Consider the following 20,972-nt stretch of genomic DNA (forward strand, 5'->3'; position numbering starts at 1 on the left):
AATATTAGTAGGATTTTAGTTGTAAGAGTAAATTAAATAATTTAGTTAGCAGAATTACTGTATGCGTGTGGTTTTGATTTTTGTATGGTCTTAATAAACTATTTTTTTTTAAAATACTTTTTATGCAATCGGTGGTTGTGTTATTGGTATTTGAAACTATTTTAAGTTATCTTTAATTATATTAGATTTATCAAATTACTTGATTCAATCCCATTTTTATTCTCCCACTTCGTTTTCAAAAAAGTCGGAAAAACAATAGTTAAATTGTCTTCATGTAACAGTTGCCGTAAAAACATGAATAAATAAAACATCGACTATGTTCTTATGTAACGTGTTATCTTCACGCTTGCACAATGAAATGAGAAAGGAATAAATCGTGAGAGAGCATTCGTATTGTAAATTATTGCCTTATAAAGATCGCAAATCAACATCCATATTTGAAAGGTTACTTGTGTCTACGTGCAACATCGGTAAAGCTATTCAAGTGTTGAAAAATGCCGAGCAAATTTGTTTGATTCTAGAATCCAGTTGTTTTATTAAAGCAGGTGATCTACCTTATAGGTGTAAAGCACATTTACACGGAATTAAAAGAAAAAATCCCTTATATAGTGTATTTTTCGAAATGCCACATCTTTGGATTCGTACATGTTTGACATCTATTCGAGGTGACAAAAATGTATACCAGTGTAATGAATAATTTTCATAAATTCGAAAAAAGCAGTGTATTAAAATTTAAATTTACTAAAACATTTGTTAAAATGTTAATTTTTGTTATTTTTTTTATTTATCGAAAACAAATTTAAATTCAAAAAACTTAACAAACACAATATTATTAAACATTAAAATAAAAAATAAACAACAAATGAGGTTGTATACGATTTACTTTTATGTAAATTTTGAAATTTTAATGACAACACTGGGGAAATTTACCACAAAAAGTCCGTAGGTTTTTCTTCTCGTCTCACTTTTGTGCTCCGGATTATGTATTTACATCTACAGCCACACTCACAGTTGTTTAATAATTACTTACCCGGTGTATTAGTATTGTTTTCTACTCTATCAAGGGATTGTTATTATGTCAATTAACAGTGGTAATAAGAGTATTGAGTTCTTAGAAATTAATTATCAGACAGTTTAAATGAAGAAGCTTCGTTACAAGATGGCACTAAAACAACAAAAGGAATGTTTATTTATAGTTCCGCGTTTAGGCGGGGCCAGTGACGGATTTATGGGATCTTTTAATTGGCTTTTTAATTATTTTTTTTTTCGACAACCACGCTGCCGGCAAATTGAATACGACCCGCGTAAATTCCTGTGATCTTATCTAACCTATTTTGTGGGTAGAAACATTAAATTGTAACCTAATTGTTGTAGAAATCGAAAATTCACAGGAAATTAATTACGTAGGACGTACTTACGTAAATTATGATTATCGATCAACATATTATAAAGGTAATATGATCACATTATTATAGTCTTTTTATAGTTTTTTACATTCATCTTTGCGTTACTGAAATTAAAGTGAAAAACAAAGTAAATAAATGTGAAGAAAGTGTGGATTCTAGTTTGCTTGTCTATCGAAGATTTTTTGGCCACTATCATCAATCAGGTACTTAAATATAGCTTTTATTTTTGTTTTACAGCACAAAAAAAACTGAACCCTCATTGATTTTAACTACATCAGTACAATAAATGTATATACATTTAACAACTTAATTCAAAATTAATTGGTTCAGGATGTACCAATAAATAAAAACTCGTTATATAACAACACTTTGCTTTGATAGATTATTCACACTACGAAGATCAGTTTTTAAAGTACAAACAAAAAAACATCTTAAGTATACGAAGTAAGAGTTGTGTTTACAATAAAATATCTCAAATATAGGACGTTAAAAGAATAAATTGTGAGGTTTACTAGCCCACGCCCATTGATTAACACGACCGATAAAACGAGGCTTAATGAAGTATTTTTAAAGTTAGCATTTTATCACATTGTTAGCTGACCGTGAGCCTAAAAACAGAGAAGTTATGGAGTGGCATTAAAATATAAAATATTTGATATTTATTTATAACTAGTATTGGTACCAATCGCTTTTAAATAAACCTTCAGAATTTTTGTGGTATTTTTTGTTTTATGCTCTATGCGTAACTTTTTTCTTTTTAAAGTTTTCCTATAACAGACATTCTTGCACATTTTGCTAAGATACATAATTTGAAAAGTATTTAAAAAATAAAATCAAGTCTATTCTACACATTTCTCTCTGGAAACACTTCGTTACAATTAACCCTACGGTCCCTTAAAAAATGGTCGCGTAGCCAAACTGACAAACGACGAATTAATATAGGGATCCACTGCCATTTATAACAAGTTCCCACTTTGTACTTACGACGTCCCTTCCGCCCTTAAAGTAATTATGCATCAAGATAAAAGTCCAAACTGTTTGTTTAAGATTTGTTCGAGTCAAGTAATTAGTAATCAACTTCCATAGACCCTCGAAAAAGAGATATCGGCGGAATGTAATTAAACGAAGTAGACATTTCACTTGGGTTAAAATATTTATTATTAACTCATTCTTTTAAACTTTATCTCACACTCCAAACACCCGAGATATGTTTTGGTACCTATGTAATGTTTGTTTTCAAACAGTAATAACAAATATAATGAAGAGTAGAAGGGAAGTCATTATTTTCTTTACTTCAATATCTTTTTATAGTTAACCTCTTATTTTAGACCTTATTTGTTTCAAGCTTAGTATTTCGAAAAAAATTGTGAAAGCGACATCTACCGGATTAATCTTGTATCAAACCAATCAATTACTTCAAAATGCAGTTAAAGAAATATTGTATAGGTGGCGCTATAACTATCTGAAAATGTTGCGCAGACGACGCTTTAAAAAAGTGTTGATTATTTTCGATTTTGTTACACGAAATAAATGTATTCCTTTTAATGTTCTAATTTTGTTCAAACGTAGAAACTATTGCTTTAAGTGATAAATAAAAAAATATAACGAAAACAACAACACGTCTTATTTATTATTGCATGCCATAGATAGATGGCGCTATTCATTTCGTTTTTTTTAAGAAATGTACTTCTAGGAAAAAAGTTTGTTAATACAATGCAAAGTTAGGGATTGTGTTTTGTTGTTGGTTTACTAAATTGCCTTTTTTGGAAATTCTCTCAACACCGTTAAAAATAAAATAAATACGTAAGGTACGTTAGATTAAAAAAAAATCTCAACTGCAGCTTACTTACCGTTATTTTCTCAGACCAAAATCTCAATGTAAAACATTATTGTCATCCCTGTCATTGTCTTGAAAAAACAGAGATTACAGTGTGTTTTAAACGAAGATTTTGGCCTCAGAAACCCACGGTTAACCTAACACAATTTATTTGATTTTTTTTTTAAATGTTGAATCGAAATGAAGGTTTGATTGTTATAAAACAACTAGTATTTTTACATTTAATACAACTAAATAGCGTAAAGTACTAAAGTATGGTTGTACAGAGCTTACGTTTAGTTCACTAGCACTCAAGGGTCACCCACTCAACTTGATGGCACTCCAGTGGGCACTGCACCCCAAAGTGGAACTCAAAGCGGTCAGGGTCATGCTAGAACATAGAGGGTGGGTGGACTGCTAAAGTTGAAATAATTGTGTACATTTTACTCTCGGAAATTAAAAACAAAACTTAAAAAAGATTGCCAAATTATTTTCGTGTAACATTGAAAATTATATCTGCTTGTTAAAATTTCTACGTAAGTAGTTCATCGTAGGATGAGTTGACAATGTACCATACAATGTCATAGGTAAAGGCATCAGTTGGGTCAAATGTCAAGGTAAATATGCACACTGTCAGTAAACAATGGATATGAGAGAAAGGCTATTAATGAATTCACCAGACCAAATATATCCTACCATATAAAACGTAAATTCTCAATTTTTTTCTTATTTTTGCATCAACAATTCAGTGTTAATGTCGTTTAAATTGTTATCAATTAATTCAGTGACTGTTATTATGTCGCTGTTTACTGTTGTATTCTTTGTTATTTTAATTTTAACAACTGTGAAACCTGACAGAGAAGATATTCCTACTTTTGTTGCATCATCTTACAAATATGAAGAGAATTTATCAAGAACCATAAAAGAACGTACTACAATTCAAAATCTACTCGATAAATTTCAAGTGAAACAAAGACCGCAAATCGCTAAATCTAAAATTTACGATGAAATTGAGGATTCTGATTCTAAGAGGCATAAAATAGAAGAACATCAAATTGAGTCACCTATACAAGTTAGTAATAATGTGAAAGGTATTACAACTGCAGTCACTGTTAAACCAAGAAGTTTCAATTCTCATTTCACTTCAACTGGGTTTGGCGTCACTAGCAACTCTTATTATGGTTCGCCTACATACCATCATCATTCCATTGGTTTCGATCCAATAAATATTGTAGTTACTGTATCTATTATATCTTTTCTTATACAAGCAATGCAAGGTTTGCTAGCGAGAGTAAGATTGCCAACAACAATCGTGGAAGCAAGAAGTTTGGATTTAAAAACAAAATGGTTGAATAATTTGGAACATAAGAAATTGAAATCTTTCAACGTTTACAATTACAAGAAAATAGAGAAAGAAGTTCTTCATTGAATTTAACAATACAACCTTATAGTTACAACTTTTGAGGTAATTTTGACAAAATAACTAGTATCAAACGAACTCTGTTTTAATTTTACATTTGTTCGCTATTTGTCTGCTTTCTTAACACACTTCTTTGTACTTCTTTTGAAATTGTGATAATCTTAAGCAAATGATAATCTTAATAATTGTAAATTTAGCTTAATAAAAGTGTCACGATAATAAAATTAAGAGCGGCAGAGTAATTTTGTTTGCTCCAATTCCTTTCTACTTACTTTAATTGCAGTTCATGTCGCGTAGAATAATCTTCATTTCGGTTGATATTTTACGACTCGTAAAACTAAATTAAACCGTAAAGTATTATATCCATGCGTTTGTACTTTGATGTAATGTGAGCAAAGTAGTTTCGAATATTATTAGTCTTTGATGGCTTTATTGGATACTAGCTTTTACCCGCGACTCCGTCCGCGCGCAATAAAAAATGCACACAAGATAAAAAAGTTCCTATGTCCGTCTCCTAGTTCTAAGCTATCTCCCCATCAATTATCAGCTAAATCAGTTTGACCGATCTTGAGTTATAAATAGTGTAACTAACACCACTTTCTTTAAATATATAGATTATGAAATATGGGTGGAAGTGTTCGAAATTGATCCTCGATTCATTGTTCATGAAAACCTTTTGAAGATTGTGTAAAACAATTTTTGGTTAATGGAATATAAAAAAGTATTTAATAAATTAACTTCCTAATTAATAAAAGACTGAAGTTTAATTAACGCTGAAATAACTTGCTATGAAATTAGAACTTATCCTCAATCTAATTAAGGCTTCGTCAAAGTCTGCTTTAATTTTAAGATAATTCATTTTATAATTAAACTAGCTTTTACCCGCGACTCCGTCCGCGCGGAATAAAAAATAGAAAACGGGGTAAAAATTATCATATGTCCGTTTCCTGCTTCTAAGCTACCTGTCCACGAATTTTCAGTCAAATCTATTCAGCCGTTCTTGAGTTATAAATAGTGTAACTAACACGACTTTCTTTTATATATATAGAAGATTGAACTAAACATATAAGATAAATTAATTCAATAGACTAAGTATTACATGATCATGTCAAACGATAGTCTTTTCTTTTTTATACTATCTTATGTAATATTGAGTTTTCTTCAGAGTTTGTTCATTATTTTTATAAGGTCGAAAAATTAAGAAGTAGGCTAGATCGCCCTAGAAATGAAGCTTTATATTTTGTAAACAAACCTCCATCACAATGAAATTAATAGCATCATAAGTATACTCCATGTTGTTTACATGTACGTATAAAATACAAATATTATTTCGCAAAGGGATAACGTAAGAAGGGAACGTGGCTGTCGAATTTATCGCGACGTTTATGTGAAGCACGGTTCACTTCGGAATGTTTTTATTTAAGTTTCACTTTTATGTTTTGTTGCGGAGTTTTCTGAACAACATACGAACATTTGTTTGATGTATCAAAGGACATTACTCTTATGTTATTCACGGAACACAATACTTGTGATGGATTTTGTTGACCGAAGTAAAGCAATTCATTTAAAAATTGTAACTAGTTTTCTTGACTGTACAAATTAAACACAAGAAAATAATGTAATTAATAAACAAGACCACATAATACTCATTCTCTTTCCGGTACTTAATACTAATTGTAAAAGAAATAAATAATATGCAGTATGAATGTACTATTTCTTACTTGCGAAAATATTAGTTTCTTGTTAACAATCCGGCAAAGCCCAGCTTAGGCTAGGATTAGTTGACAGCAATCGTCCGAGGCAGGGATTTGGATCCAACCCAAAGCAATGTTTTACAGGCGCTCCTCAATGCGTAACCCTATTTTAATCAATATGTTCCTTCGTTAATTCTCGTCGGATTAATGTAACTTACATTAATTCCCTCTCCTTGCGCTATTCATCCCGTGTTATTATATTTAACTAGGGAACGATAGATACGGCTCCTGGCGTTATTAATATGGTGAAAAGGCTTTGATGATCTGGGATCTTGTGATAATTTACGTGGCGGAGGCGTGCCCTTTGGAAGTTCTTATGTCTAAATTTCTAATGACTAAATTTACTAAAATTCATTAAAGGTATTCAGGGTTAGTTAAAAAAAAAACATATATTTTTTATCTTTATAAGACAATCATAACATGTCATGGGCATAAATAATTTTGTTTTTAATACATGACTTAAGTATACAACATAATATGGTATACTGTTATATAACATTTTGTAAATCTCTTTACATACATCTTTCAAATATTACCTCATAATCCCTCAAGTGATAGGGATTAACTGAATGTCGACAAATGATACCGAATATTGTTATTATACGTAATAATCTTGAAAGCGAATTACCTTCGTAATAAGTTAGTTCGGTTTTGATACGACTTTACTTGAATTTGAATCGTAGCAAAATTCTGAATAGCATAATTGCTATTTCTTTTTTGGTAGGCGTTTTTGGACAGATGTTACAACAAAAGGGGGGGTGGAAAATTGTATGGAAGTATCGTAATTTTTATATTTAGACGGTCGAAACTTATTTTTAGATTGTTTTTTTGATCTAAGTAACTATGACATTCAAAGTTCGTAAAACTAACAATAAGGAAAAATAAAAGAACAATAAGGAATATGGAATAGGGTATAAAAGTTTGTACGGGACTATGTAAGCTTTATGTGAATGTTTTGTAAGTTTTTTTATCTTTTATAAGTTTAATTAAAATACATCAACAATATTACTCACACCCGTACCTCAGAAGGGTAGGCAGAGACCACGAACCTACATTTGGCGCGGTCCTGAGACACCACTCTCGTTTCTTTAACATTCATACATCAACGCATAGCACGGCGGTTTAATATTAGGTCCTTACATATGAAATTGGCGTTTTGTATGGGAGGAACAAAAAGTCGAATATTTTTTAATATAATATATTTAATTAATCAAAGTATGAACCATTATTTTCTATGCACTTTTGCCATCTCATAGGTAGTTCATTGATCCCTTTACTAAAAAAACCAGTCGGACGGGAATCAATAAAATCTTTGAAGGCGATTTGGACTGCCCCATCGGAGTTGAATTTTTTCCCTTGCAAGAAGTTATCCAAATTTCGAAAAAAATGGTAATCTGTTGGAGCAAGGTCCGGGGAGTACGGAGGATGTCTTAGACTTTCCAATTGAAGCTCTTCTAATTTAGTAGCCGTCTGTTGCGCATAGTGTGGTCTAGCGTTGTCGTGAAGCAGCAGTGGCGTGGAGCGATTGACCAGCCTAGGTTGTTTAGCCGCTAGCTTTTCCATCATGGTTTGCAATTGCTGACAATAGACATCAACCGTAATAGTCTGGCCAGATTTGAGAAAACTGTAATGAACAATACCGGCACTAGTCCACCAAACGCTTACAAGTAACTTTTTTAGGGTTAATTTTCGCTTGGGGCAGGATTTGGCTGGCTGGCCAGGATCCAACCATTACGCTGAGCGCTTCCGATTATCGTAAAGAACCCATTTTTCATCACAGGTAATGATTCGGTTTAAAATACCTTCATTATTGTGCCGGTTTAGTAATGTAACGCAACAGTCGACGCGCGTTTGCCGGTTTGCTTCAGTCAATTCGTGAGGTACCCACCTTTCAAGCTTTTTAATCTTCCCAATTTGCTTCAAGTGAATTAAAACAGTTTTATCACTAACATCGCAGCCTGCAGCTAACTCGGACGTGGTTTGCGATGGATCCGCTTCCACAATAGCCTTCAACTCTTCATTATCAACTTGAGTCTCAGGCCGTCCACGGGGCTTGTTCTGCAGATCGAAATTTCCAGAACGAAAACGTTGGAACCAAAAACGAACTGTGTTTTCTTTTGCAACACGACCGCCATACACATCATTCACCCTTCGAGTCGTTTCCGCAGCACTAGTGCCACGGCGGAACTCGTACTCGTAAATAATGCGATATTTTAAGTTTTCCATTTTGTAAAATGAGTGACGCAAACAGAAAAAAACAGAAGAAAAAAAACAAATGAATGACGGTCATCGAACCACAAATACATGAGTCTATAGCTGTACAAATTTGAATTTGGAATTCCTTACCAAAGAGGAGAAATTCATGATTAAAGTGGCCAGTACGAAAAACGCCAATTTCATATGTAAGGACCTAATATAATAATTAGCCTAAATAATTAAAATAGCATTTTTAGAGAGCATTCATAGACAGTATTTCACGCGGACGAAGTCGCGGATAAAGCTAGCACATTATTAATTTATTTTCTTACAAATACAGATAAGTCACATCTTATGTGAAATGTCTCTTCGGCTTGTTTTGAAAGGTCTCGTTTGATCTTTAATTTGATTAAGCAAGGGTCGTCTAAGTCTCTTGTGGATCTCTAATCCGATTGCTTTAATCTTGTTTATAATGGATCAGTAATAATGAAGTTTTACAACATGCGCTCACTTTAACTATCAGACTTCTTGTGATTATATTCAAATAAATTAACAAGTGATTGAGTCAATAATTTATGTTGTTTTCTATTTAATATATTATGATAATGAATATAAGTACGAGTATATAGTAGTGACAGAATAATAGGATAGGTAGTGACTAAATATTGACATGTTTACCTATTCTTTTAAATGTTTTACGTACACTTATTTGCCTTGTGTAGCTGAGGTTACAAAACCATTTGGTTGAGATGCCTTATTTTACAAGCTTTTATGAAATCTTACAAATTTAATTTGATCTACTTTCCGGTTACTGATTGAGTTGAAATTTTGCAACATGTGTTCGCATGACAATGCAATATTATGATGACATGGTGCTAATCTGATGATGGAGCTGGAAGATGGCCATGAACTTCGCAATGAAGCGACACAACCTTATTACCTTTGGGCTCGTTTTTAGTCCATATTATTAACAAAAACATAATAAAATTGTTTTGAAAATGTTTGGCTTGCTTATTTATTACGTTAGTACACTAAAGATTTTTCGTGAAAAGTGTTTTGTATGGTATCATAATCATCATCATTGTCAGCCTGAATTTGTCCACTGCTGAACGTAGGCCTCCCCCATCGATAAAATTTATTTTTAGCGAATATTGTTACCAATAATTGTATATCATAGAATGCCTTTTAGAGTGTATTATGGTATTTAAAGATTGATAATTTAAAGTGAGAGACATTAGATGCAAACAAAATATCAAATATTCACAACTATCTTTAAACGGTTAATTTATCAATGTGGATCTTTGAGTACATAAAAATAATTTTAACCTAAAAGATAATAAAAAAACATCTCCCAGATGAAGCTGGTTATTAATTACTTTAAAGTCGTAACTTTACTCGCTAACAACAAACTTATCAATATAAATAGATATTTTTAAAATCAGATTAATGCTTGTTGAATTAAGACGGAATTTTTTTTTCTTTAATATACTGACTGAATTGGAAAAATAACATTTTTATCTTGACTATATTATATTTGACATTGACATGAAATGTGGATCATTGAATTTGCAATTCAATCAACGTCCGGTAAACCAGGTGTGACAAAAAAGTGTCAACCCTTTGCAACTGTGTGGCCGCAGCGAGTGACAGTATTGTGTACTATTGTTATTTCACCGTCTGTAATAAAATAACAATCCATATGGAATGAAATTGCTTCAAATTTCATATTGTCTACTTTTGAAATAGCAACAAAGCGCCTGTCAGACATTTCACCGCAGTCTTAAATGTTACCCTTTATTAAGACATCTCAATTGAACATTGTAAGGGCAGTTTCACACGCACGCACAGCTCATGACTTCATTTTTATTAATATGTATTTATCTCCATATTATTATGTTATAACTGAATTTATTTGTGTGCACACACTTACATTCCAAATTGATAATACGAACGACGAAATATATTTATGCCTATGAATGCTGCAATAGAGCACTAAGTCAGGGTTCCTGTGAACATATGTACGATCATATGAACCCAATTTGACCTAATTTAGTAGATAGCTCGCCCAGTTATTTTATTGTTTGTCATTAAACACAAAAAAAAAATACACTTTTTTATATCGTAAGGCGGCAAAGGAACCAGCGGCCACCTGAATTCGCTGAAATAGCATAGGTAGTAACCGCTGCCCATAGACATCCGCAATTTTGAATGCGTTGCCTACTTCTAATCGACGGAGGAAGAGACGCACAGAAAAAATAATATTTTCCCTTCCCAAGGCATTCCCTCCTCCGTCAAATCCACATCCCCTTCCTTTCCCTATAAAAAAATATGGGACGGGAAAGAGAACTAAAATAGCCATTAGTTTATGATTCTTCCTATTTTAACTCTTACTATATTTAATGTAAATATAATGAAAAATAATATGCAAACTAACTCTATATCATTAAATCGCAATTTATTAATATTGTGTGAACGTGCCCTAAAACTTTTTCCCTTTAGTTCAAACGCTATTGTGTACAATAGTAAGTTGTATGGTCGGAATGTTATCTTTATCTTAATGAAAATCTTCGAAAATAGATTAAAGGATTAGACACGGGTAAAGGATTAGTCTGATGTCAACTCTTACAATATAATTTAAGACCACCAGTCAAGATTAATACATTAAAAGATCAAAGTATACCGTGATTTTTATAACAATAAAGTTTTAAAGTCACAAAATAATCTATAATGACTTATTAACTTGACATCAGTAACAATAATAAGTCATTGTTTTCAAAAGGTACCAGTTTTTTGTTTTCGTAAAGGTAAATTTATTAAGACGATACGATACATTTTCTTCTTACGTTTGATAAAGCGTTACCCATAAACTCATGCTATGTAAAATAAAACATTATATACCAAGTGCCGTGGATTTTATTTTGATAATTTTATATAGTAACATTTTGTGATCATCCATCAATTACGATTTAAGTTGTCCTCAAAAGCGTATAAATATTGGGGCTATTTGAACACATGTCACTCGTAGAGTGTATCAAACTAGCCGACAGTTGTACAACCCTTCGAATTTAAATTCAAATATAAAAGAGATGAAATTTGTATGTCCAATCTAAACATTCATTAGGTAATTTCAAATAAAATCGTCTCCCCTTTTTAAAGCGCTTAAGCTAATTATAAAATACATTGCTATCCGAGGGCACAAAGCTTGCATTTTGCTTTATCTCTCCCCTTTTCGCTTATTTTGTACAAGTTGGTATTCGGTCTGTGCCTCCCTTGCATATTTTTGTTTGATCTTTTGAGCAAGTCATGAGGCTTGCATTATTATTTAGTGATACACGTAGAAAAAATTGAATCATTTTAATACACTTTAAATTTTAAACAAAATAAAAGCTATGCTTTGTATTAATTTATGTACATAATACCTTTGATTAGTATTATAAAGTAAGTAATTTATCCAAACATATAAATTGCATCTACCACACATTGTGAAGACATCGGCGAAAGTCCTAATGAGGGCTCTCAAATTACTTTTGTCTAAAAGTACGTTAACAATTCTATTTCACAACGTAAAAATAACAACAAGGCACACATATGGAACGAGAAATGTATATATTTATTATCATTAAAATATTTAAAGTGCTTTCCATACGTGCCGAAATGATAATTGGCACGGAATGTAAAAATGTCTCTCAGCAAACATTTTGCCGCTCCCTTTGATAGCAGTGCCTAATATTCCCTTAGCAGTGAAGACGTCAAAGGTTGTGCTCGAGACCCACTTGTCTATTTGTAATTGAATATGAAAATCTTTTCAAGATATACGAGAGGCTTAAATCGTACGACATAGATCTAGATACGACCAGAAGTGCCATTTTTTATTATTTTAGAATTTTTATTCACTCGCTCGTGTAAGGTATGTCCGACACAAAAAGCAGTGCACTACTTTTGTCTTTATATTAAAGTGCTTGAAGTGTTTTTTTATGTCAAAAGGTGGCAAACGAGCAAACGGCCACCTGGATTCATCGAAATAGCGAGGCGACCGTTGCCCATAGACATCCGCAAATGCTGATGCGTTGCCTACCTTTAATCAACGGAGAAGGGGACGCACAGAAAGAGGATATTTCCCCTCCCTGTACGTCCCCTCTTCCGCCAAATCCACTTCCCCTTCCCATCCTTTATTAATTAGAAAACGGTGGGAAGAGAAAAAGGACTAAAATTATGCCTCTAGCACCACATTCATCAGACGAAACGCGGAATTGCTTCCACTTCACGCGTGTCTTCTGTGTATTGCACCTGTCGACCCGGCCCATTCATGCACCCAACTAATATTGTTGTTGCGGGACCACTGTTGAAAACGATAACATAACTTTTTAATACAAGTAATTTAATGTTGCGGATTTTCTCGTGTAATAAATACATTACGCTACCTAACATTTGTCTGTTTCTTTCACCGTATTAATATATCTAGTAAAACTAAAGTCTATGAAAAGCTCTTATGTTAGGAAGCTTCTTGCAGTGAGCATCGGCACTCGTTCGCGTCTGGAGACTCAGCGAATGGTGAATAAAATGTAAGGCGCTTTTTACTTGAATTTAAATTTTTATACATGAATTTGTATGCTATTTAATTCTTGAAAAGTCATAAGTTCTAATATAATTTAAAGAAGAAAAATACACATATATATTATATGTGTTCATTTTTTAAGTAATTTTAACGCGCTTAATATTAACTACGCCTATATCTATTTGTATGGAAAACATATCTCGTCTATGTATAAGAATTTCACACACTTCACCAATGATTGATTGCAATACAATAATTACAGAAAGTTGTGCCGTTAATTTGCTCAAAGTTACCAGGGAAGCGATAAAAATAGGTTTATGTAACTTTTGAGGATTTTTTCTACAAAATTGCAATTATTTAAGTAGTTAAAACATTTGTAGTGATGTAAACCATTTTTAGTTCATTTCTACAAAAAATAATTTATAAACCTAATCTATCCATAAATCGAATCAATATGCCTCTAAGTAGAATTCTTTCTTTTCAATAACTTTAGCATTTGAATAACTTCAATTTAATTATTTTTAATGCCCTTTAGACAACCCCTTGTCGTCTAGAGGTCACTTGTAAGCAAATTTAAATTAATTCGAATCACAAACAAGCAAACAAGTAATTAAGATTATCATGTTAAAATTGTATATTTCTTGTAAATTCAATTATACTTTAGTAAAGAGATTTAAATATAATACTAATTATAGAGCGGACTTTACGAGTACTTTCCTTCAAACATTTTAAGCATAATCGCAAATAATCTTCAGTTTCGCTATCTGTTACAAGTGTCAAACGACACAACCGAAACTCTACCAGAAGGTTTTTTTTTTGTGGTTCATAATGTCCTGTCTATTGATATACCTTTGTTAAATATCTAAGATTTATATAGAAATTAAGTTTCTATTAATTGAATTTAAATTTATGAGCAAATTCACGTCCAAACATTCAATTTGCTTTTATAAATCAAAATTTTCAGTATCTTTGATGTCTTCTCACGTTTTCGTTCATTTTCAACTCGACTGACTTGTGATTTTTATTGAAGTCGAAATAAGAATAATTAGATTAAAACATCAAAGATGTAAGAGTGACTCAGCACTTGGAACCTTGATTTCATTAGACAGTAAGTTCAAAAGTTCAAATTAAGTTTCGAATACTTTTACTAAAATTGCAAATATTACGACTAAGTAAAACTATTTTATAGTCATAGAATTGCTTCTTTGTAAGTATTAGGTGACACTAGTAATGTATCATAATTTTTCACTCGAATATTCAATTCACCAGAGTGAGCATAGGACGCGCCTGTAGATTCTTTTTTTCGTTCGCAATATTCATGATAGATTCTATGAGGAAATGTAACAAAAATAGATTCGGTTTCTTATTCCTTGTTGAACACAAGAAAATGCTTAGATGCTTACGATGTTCCCCTTTTTCAAATGGCAAATTTACTTAGTTTTAACCAGTTCCTGGTTTTACATCTTTCTAGGGTCGAGCTTCAAATGCGGTATAACAATAAAGCCAGCTTTATTCGCAGATTGAGCAGCTGACATGTCTCTGAAACAGAGCAACCAAATAAAGCCAAGCCAAAAGTGTCTTATTAAAAAAAGATTTTCGTTTACACTGTTAGGAGAATGTTACGCAAATGAACAATTAAATGTGCTGAAAGATTAAAAGAGAAAGTAAACGCAATTTTTTTTTTGAGTAGTTAAGTAATTTATTAATTTAAACCTTAGGTTAATGTTTAAGATAAATTATTATTAAATTAATGGCATGAGTTTCTGAGACCAAAAACATATCATTATAAATGTGGTCTTTGACAAAAAAAGAGTTAATAATATGTTTTAAATGGAGATCTCGGACTCGAAAATCCACGGTGGGAAAGACATGTTTGAAAAATAGATAACTTGGTTAAGTTGTTAATAACCTAACATTAGCATAGTTAACATAATTATCATCAATGTCAAGTTACGCGCGCTTCTAACAATATTGCAAACTAAGTTAGCCGTCAATAACGGGAAACTTACCAATAGGCTGGGGCACAATATTAGTATTGTAACCACAAGCTGTCTGCTTAGTCCGACAACTTTCCAGACGTTGGATCTGTTGTTAACAAATTTCTACATAACAGCCACCTATGGGGTTATGTCTCAACCTGTGTCAAACTTTGAACACGTCACAAATCATTGACTGTAATTACGTAATTTAACTGAAACTATTTAGCCAATATTAGGTTTTTTTTTTAATATCAAAAGGTGGTAAACGAGCGAGGCGACCGTTGCCTATAGACATCTGTAAATGCAGATGCGTTGCTTACCTTTAAACAACGGAGAAAGGGACGCACAGAAAGAGGACATATCCCCTTCCTATGCGTCCCCTCTTCCGCCAAATCCACTTCCCTTCATTTCCTAATAGGAAAATGGTGGGAAGGGAAAGGGGATTAAAATTTGGCCTCCGGCACCATACTCATCAGTACCTCCTCATAAGTACCTATTTAAATTATTCTCTATTGTTCTTTTCACTTCTTTTGAACATTCTATCGATGTACGATTTTGAAATGTAACGTGTTAATCGTGTGTTTTTTTTAATAAGAGAAGGGGGCAAACGAGCAGCGGGAACACCAAGGTGTTCATCGACGCCCATGGACATCTGTAATACCAGAGTATAAATATGTTAATGTAATGTTGTGATGGATTGAATATTATTCACAATGAGAAAGTGTTGGCAAAGAAAAACATAAAGTTTAATAAAACAGTGTATAAATTGAGTTATATATTTAGTAACAAAAGATGGGTAAAAACAGTGCGGTTGTGGTCTGATGGGAAATATTAGTTGAGAAAAGTTGATTTTGTGCCAAAAAAAAATAAACCCCTTATCTTGTTTCTTTCAGCGGCCTGTCTGGTATATTCCTTCTATTAAATATAACTAAATTGTTATTATGTGCTTATGTAGATACAATATTTCATGCTTACTTAAATTAACATGATTTATATATTGTATATGAATGCCATTTCCAAAACTGATTATTAGAGAAAAAACAATTGGACTACTTTAATTGTTTTATAATGCAATGTATTGTCGTGAAAAATATATAAAATATGCAGACGACATAATATTTATAAAGTTTTCAAATTGAATTATTACATAGTTAAAGAGTAGTAAAATGTAGAGTAGTTTTTCGTGAAATCTTTGATTTGACGAGAATATTAAATGATAGGAAGGAGAAGTGGATTCGGCGGAGGACGGGACGAATTGGAAGGGTAAATATCGTTCTCCATTAATTAACGATAACGGCAATGTATCTGCAATTGGAGATGTTTATCAGCAGCATTGGCTTCGCTATTTCGGCGAATTCAGGTGGCCGCTAACACGTTTTCCAACTTATGATATATTTTTTTTCTGTTGTAAATATTTACAGTTACAAATTAAAAACAACTATATCATTTAGCTCTTAATGTTAAAAATAAAATAACTCAAAGTCTCTTGCAATTATATTAATCTCTCTTAACCTATATTTATTCACATGTCAAATACTAAAAGCCTACAATAATTATAGCGGTTAATGCAAAAAAAAACATAATTAATGGACGGCTGACTTGATTGATCATATGGTAATTAATTGGCCATTTTTTACACAGTCATGCTTAGTACTTTCAAGTTGTTAACTCTTTGCTAATGCGATCGAATCTACGAGAAAGAACTGTGTATAAATTAATTACAGAAATTTCTTTAAAGAGTGTTTAATATTGAAGAAAGAAAAAATGTAGATAAAAAAATTGTGAAGTGAAACTTTTTTCGGTAAAAATAATGTTAAAATTAATTATCCACTGTGGCATATGAAAGTGACATATTTCATGTTAAATTATGTAGAAAAGTTGACTCAGATAAAGTATTTTTTTATTCATATACCACTGTTAAGATTTGACGAGGTAACTGGCTAGTGTCATTTTTGTTCAGTACTTAGCCTTAAAATTATCACACATCAATTTGGAACACTAAACACGTTATGATTGATTGACGAGGCACTTACACAACGGTAATTAACAGCGCGTCAGTTGAGGCATTCGATTCATTACACTTAACATGCACTACATGGGTTAATATGTATTTTGTAATCTGCAATTTTGTTGTGTGTTTTATATGTTTACGTAAGTTGTCTTAATAAGGTGCTTACTGTAAAAGATTTATCTTAAAATGTTTGAAACACTATACAGGGTGACTGGTGAGATACTAATAATATTGAAGGAGTGCACTCGGTAGTCGGTTTTCGTTAAGTTTATGTAATAAAATTAGGTACTTCATGTTTTTTTTAAATTTTCCTATAAACCATTTCACGCGTAGTGTGGCCATGCGTTGCGTAATTAATTATTATTTATGTATTGTTTAACTCTCTGTTATTTCTTATTTCTTATTGTTTAACTGTTTTACTCAACAGTAAATATGTATTATTAATGTTTTTTTTTTCTTCTTATATGATCGCCACATAGTCCCCACTCAAGTATCGTTATTGCCTCATCAGTCACTTTGTATAAACATAATTTATCTGATTTCATTTTACTAAATAGTAAAATTACATTTAATACCAATGTTTATTTCTCCTTACTTTATCTAAATTGTTTGTTTTAAATCACTCTAATTTACTTAATTTTGTAAAAGATTTACATATAGAAGATGTTATTAAAGAATGAAAATAATAGTTTCGAAAAAAAACTTTCACTTACATTTTTCTAATGTCTACAGTAGTTCTACAATAAATAAAACAATTACACGTTTATGTTCGTAAAGTCGGTAGTCGTGTAAGATCTGTTTGAAATATATCCGTTGTGAGATGTTCATTAATATTTGTTTACAGGATAGTGTAGCAAACGTAAATCATTGTTAGCAGACAAGTCTGTGTACCTCAACAGGTCGGCCCGCAGAGGTATCCATAATTCAGAAGCGTTGAAATCCTTTTGTGGTTGCTGCAAAGAATAAACTTAAAGCGATTATGAGAAATGTTGTTCATTAAAGTCAATATTATATTACAATATTGCTGCTTCACTTGTGATATTTATCTTCAATAGATATTTAATTTGTATGGTCAAATAATTAAATTAAGCATTGTGAAATAAATTATACTACCTTTTTCAGTCTTTAACATTTGCAGCACAGTGTAGTAAACTTAAATAATTCTGTAAACATTTTATCTACTATTACAACTATTAACTCTGCAAATAATTGCAGAAAAGATAATATGCGAAGCGAATACTGAGTCAACTACTCGTTTTATTATTAAAGTTTTTATAAGTTTTTACGGTTAATTTTGTTGAATAGTTTTTATGACGTAACAAAGCAAATATGAATATAATAAAGCAAAGTCATAAAAAAGAATAATAATAATTACATTATTATTAAAATCCTTACTTATACCTTAAATTATAATTCGCTGTAAGTATGTGACTTGATCTAAACGGTGGCCGTAAGTTTCTTTACAGTGAATGCATGCTCACAGTGTTATAGGAATTAAATGAATCCGATGCACTCGCAGTTTATCACCTGCGAAAACTTCGAGATAAATCTACCGTGCTCTACGTACATTGCAATTAAGAGGCAAATCTCGGTAGTGTACCTACGCAATAAGTTTCTTAAGATGAGCATAATAACATTTTATCTTCGATCGCCACATTTATAATAATTACATCATAGTATTGACAGTCTCATTAATATCAGATCTCTTATACGAATGAAGCTAAATAAAAAATCTATGGAGTCGTTTACAACTTATTTTATTTGGAGAATACTAAATAAAAGAAAAAAAGAAGAAACAATTGCTCCGATAATGTAACAACAATGATTAATCAACATGTAAAAGTTGATAATCCTGATGAATCTTACAAAACTATAACGAATGTGATGTTTTAATTTGAAATAGGTGTCACTTATCAAAGGGACAGCGGGCTTATGACAAAGTTATGAAAACCATATTAGTGAGCAAGCTTTATACTTTGTAATAGTTAACAAACTAGACAATGCGGTAAATAGCATCAAATTTTACAAACTCATTGAGAAGACATATTTTTTTGTAATGATAAAATTATAAGTTGCATACCTACTTGACCGCTGTCTCTGTTCCTTGATTGTAACTAATACAGCAGTAATCACGATGCTCTTTTTATTAAAGCTTTAGAACTTTCTTTGCGGCTGTGCTTTATTTGAATACATATACTTCATTTTACTTATAACATTAGCAAGCAATTACAGTGCTTATTACTATTAATTTTAAAGTTTGAATTCATTTGTACCCAACATTGCAATACCATTCTCCACATTCGATCCGACAAACCTTAATTATAAAGTGTAATTAGAGTGTTACGGAATCAAAGTCTCTATATAATTAAACTTTGTTAATATTTTGCTTAATTTTCATCGTTATCATACATAATATGAAAAGTTATTCTGAGTGACTTTGAAAGCTAATAAAGTTAATACCACTTGGTTTGAACTTTAATTTTTAGGAGATATTATGGACAGATATATGAGAAAAATGTATAGATTTACTCTACCAAAGTTTAATTGGACAAGATTAACATTTTATTTTTATTTTATCGTTTAGATTTTTTAGTACACAAACCATCCTGGTATTCTAAGAATAAACTAAGAAAATGACATCGAAATTTTTCAAATAGTTTACGAACGACCTAAAATAACATAACGGAAGACAACATACAAACATTTTGATTTCTTTATATAAGATGAGTTGAGTAAACCATGGAAAAAATTTATTTCGTACTTTTTTTGCGGAAGCCGAGGGCGGTGTATTGCTGTAATGGATACCACTCAGTTGCTTACGCGTTCGTTATTTATTCAAGAGCAGTTTCAAAGTTTGAGTCGTTTCTTTAAAGCATTTAATGTGAGTGGTGTAATTATTTAAACTTTGCGATGGGACAGCAGAATGTCGGGATCAGATGTAAACAGTCTTCGTAAATTTGATAGTTTATGGTAACAATATTTGCGCGTATACCACAATATGACAGATCGCGTATATCACAGAAAATATAGTAGAACAAACGTATTAAATTTTGACAGCTTCTTTGTTTTAGAATAAGCTCAAGTATTCAGATATAAGAAATAAGTGTGTTATGATATGTAATATTTTGAGCAATAGTAAAATGTTCTGTACAACTAAGCCTTATTGGGTTTAAGGACATTTTTAAAGCGTTGAAGGAATCCTTACGATTTTATTACCTTTCCATAACATTGACGTGTACCTATGCATATTGTAATTTTAACTTGTATTTTAAAGTAATCACGATTTAAAAATGTGATCAGAATATAGTACGGTATCGCCGAGCTTTATCTTACACAAGACACATTAACCATTCTTAAAGAGACAGTAAAACATAATATTTCGTATTGGCTTGCTTACGCTGTATTCATATTAAATTACAATTTGTTATAAATTTTAGTGCACCAACATTTTATAAATGGCCAGTAAGTTAGCGCTTATATCATTTGTGCAGATCCGATATCACGCTTGTTTAAAGTTATTGCGAATAGCAGTTTTACGAACGTTAAATAACAGTCTCTCTGCTTAATGACTGCACATTTAAAGCTGCTCTTTGTTATAATCGATTTTTATCGCACCGTTTAATTAAAAAAGTGTGGCCTAGTAAATAGTAAATTCTCCATCTTTTAACAATAGTTAAAAAAGTTCTGACTCTTCTACCAACGCTTAAAACCTTTAGCGTTTTTTACAAGCAAAATAAAGCTTGAAAACTTACCGTGTATTGCGAGTAATTTTTGTATGGGTAAAGATACTAACGGTACGATTAAAAATATTTATGTGAAACAAAATATAATTTAA

This window comes from Papilio machaon, chromosome 11 (assembly GCF_912999745.1).
Source record: "Papilio machaon chromosome 11, ilPapMach1.1, whole genome shotgun sequence".
NCBI classification, from domain to species: domain Eukaryota; kingdom Metazoa; phylum Arthropoda; class Insecta; order Lepidoptera; family Papilionidae; genus Papilio; species Papilio machaon.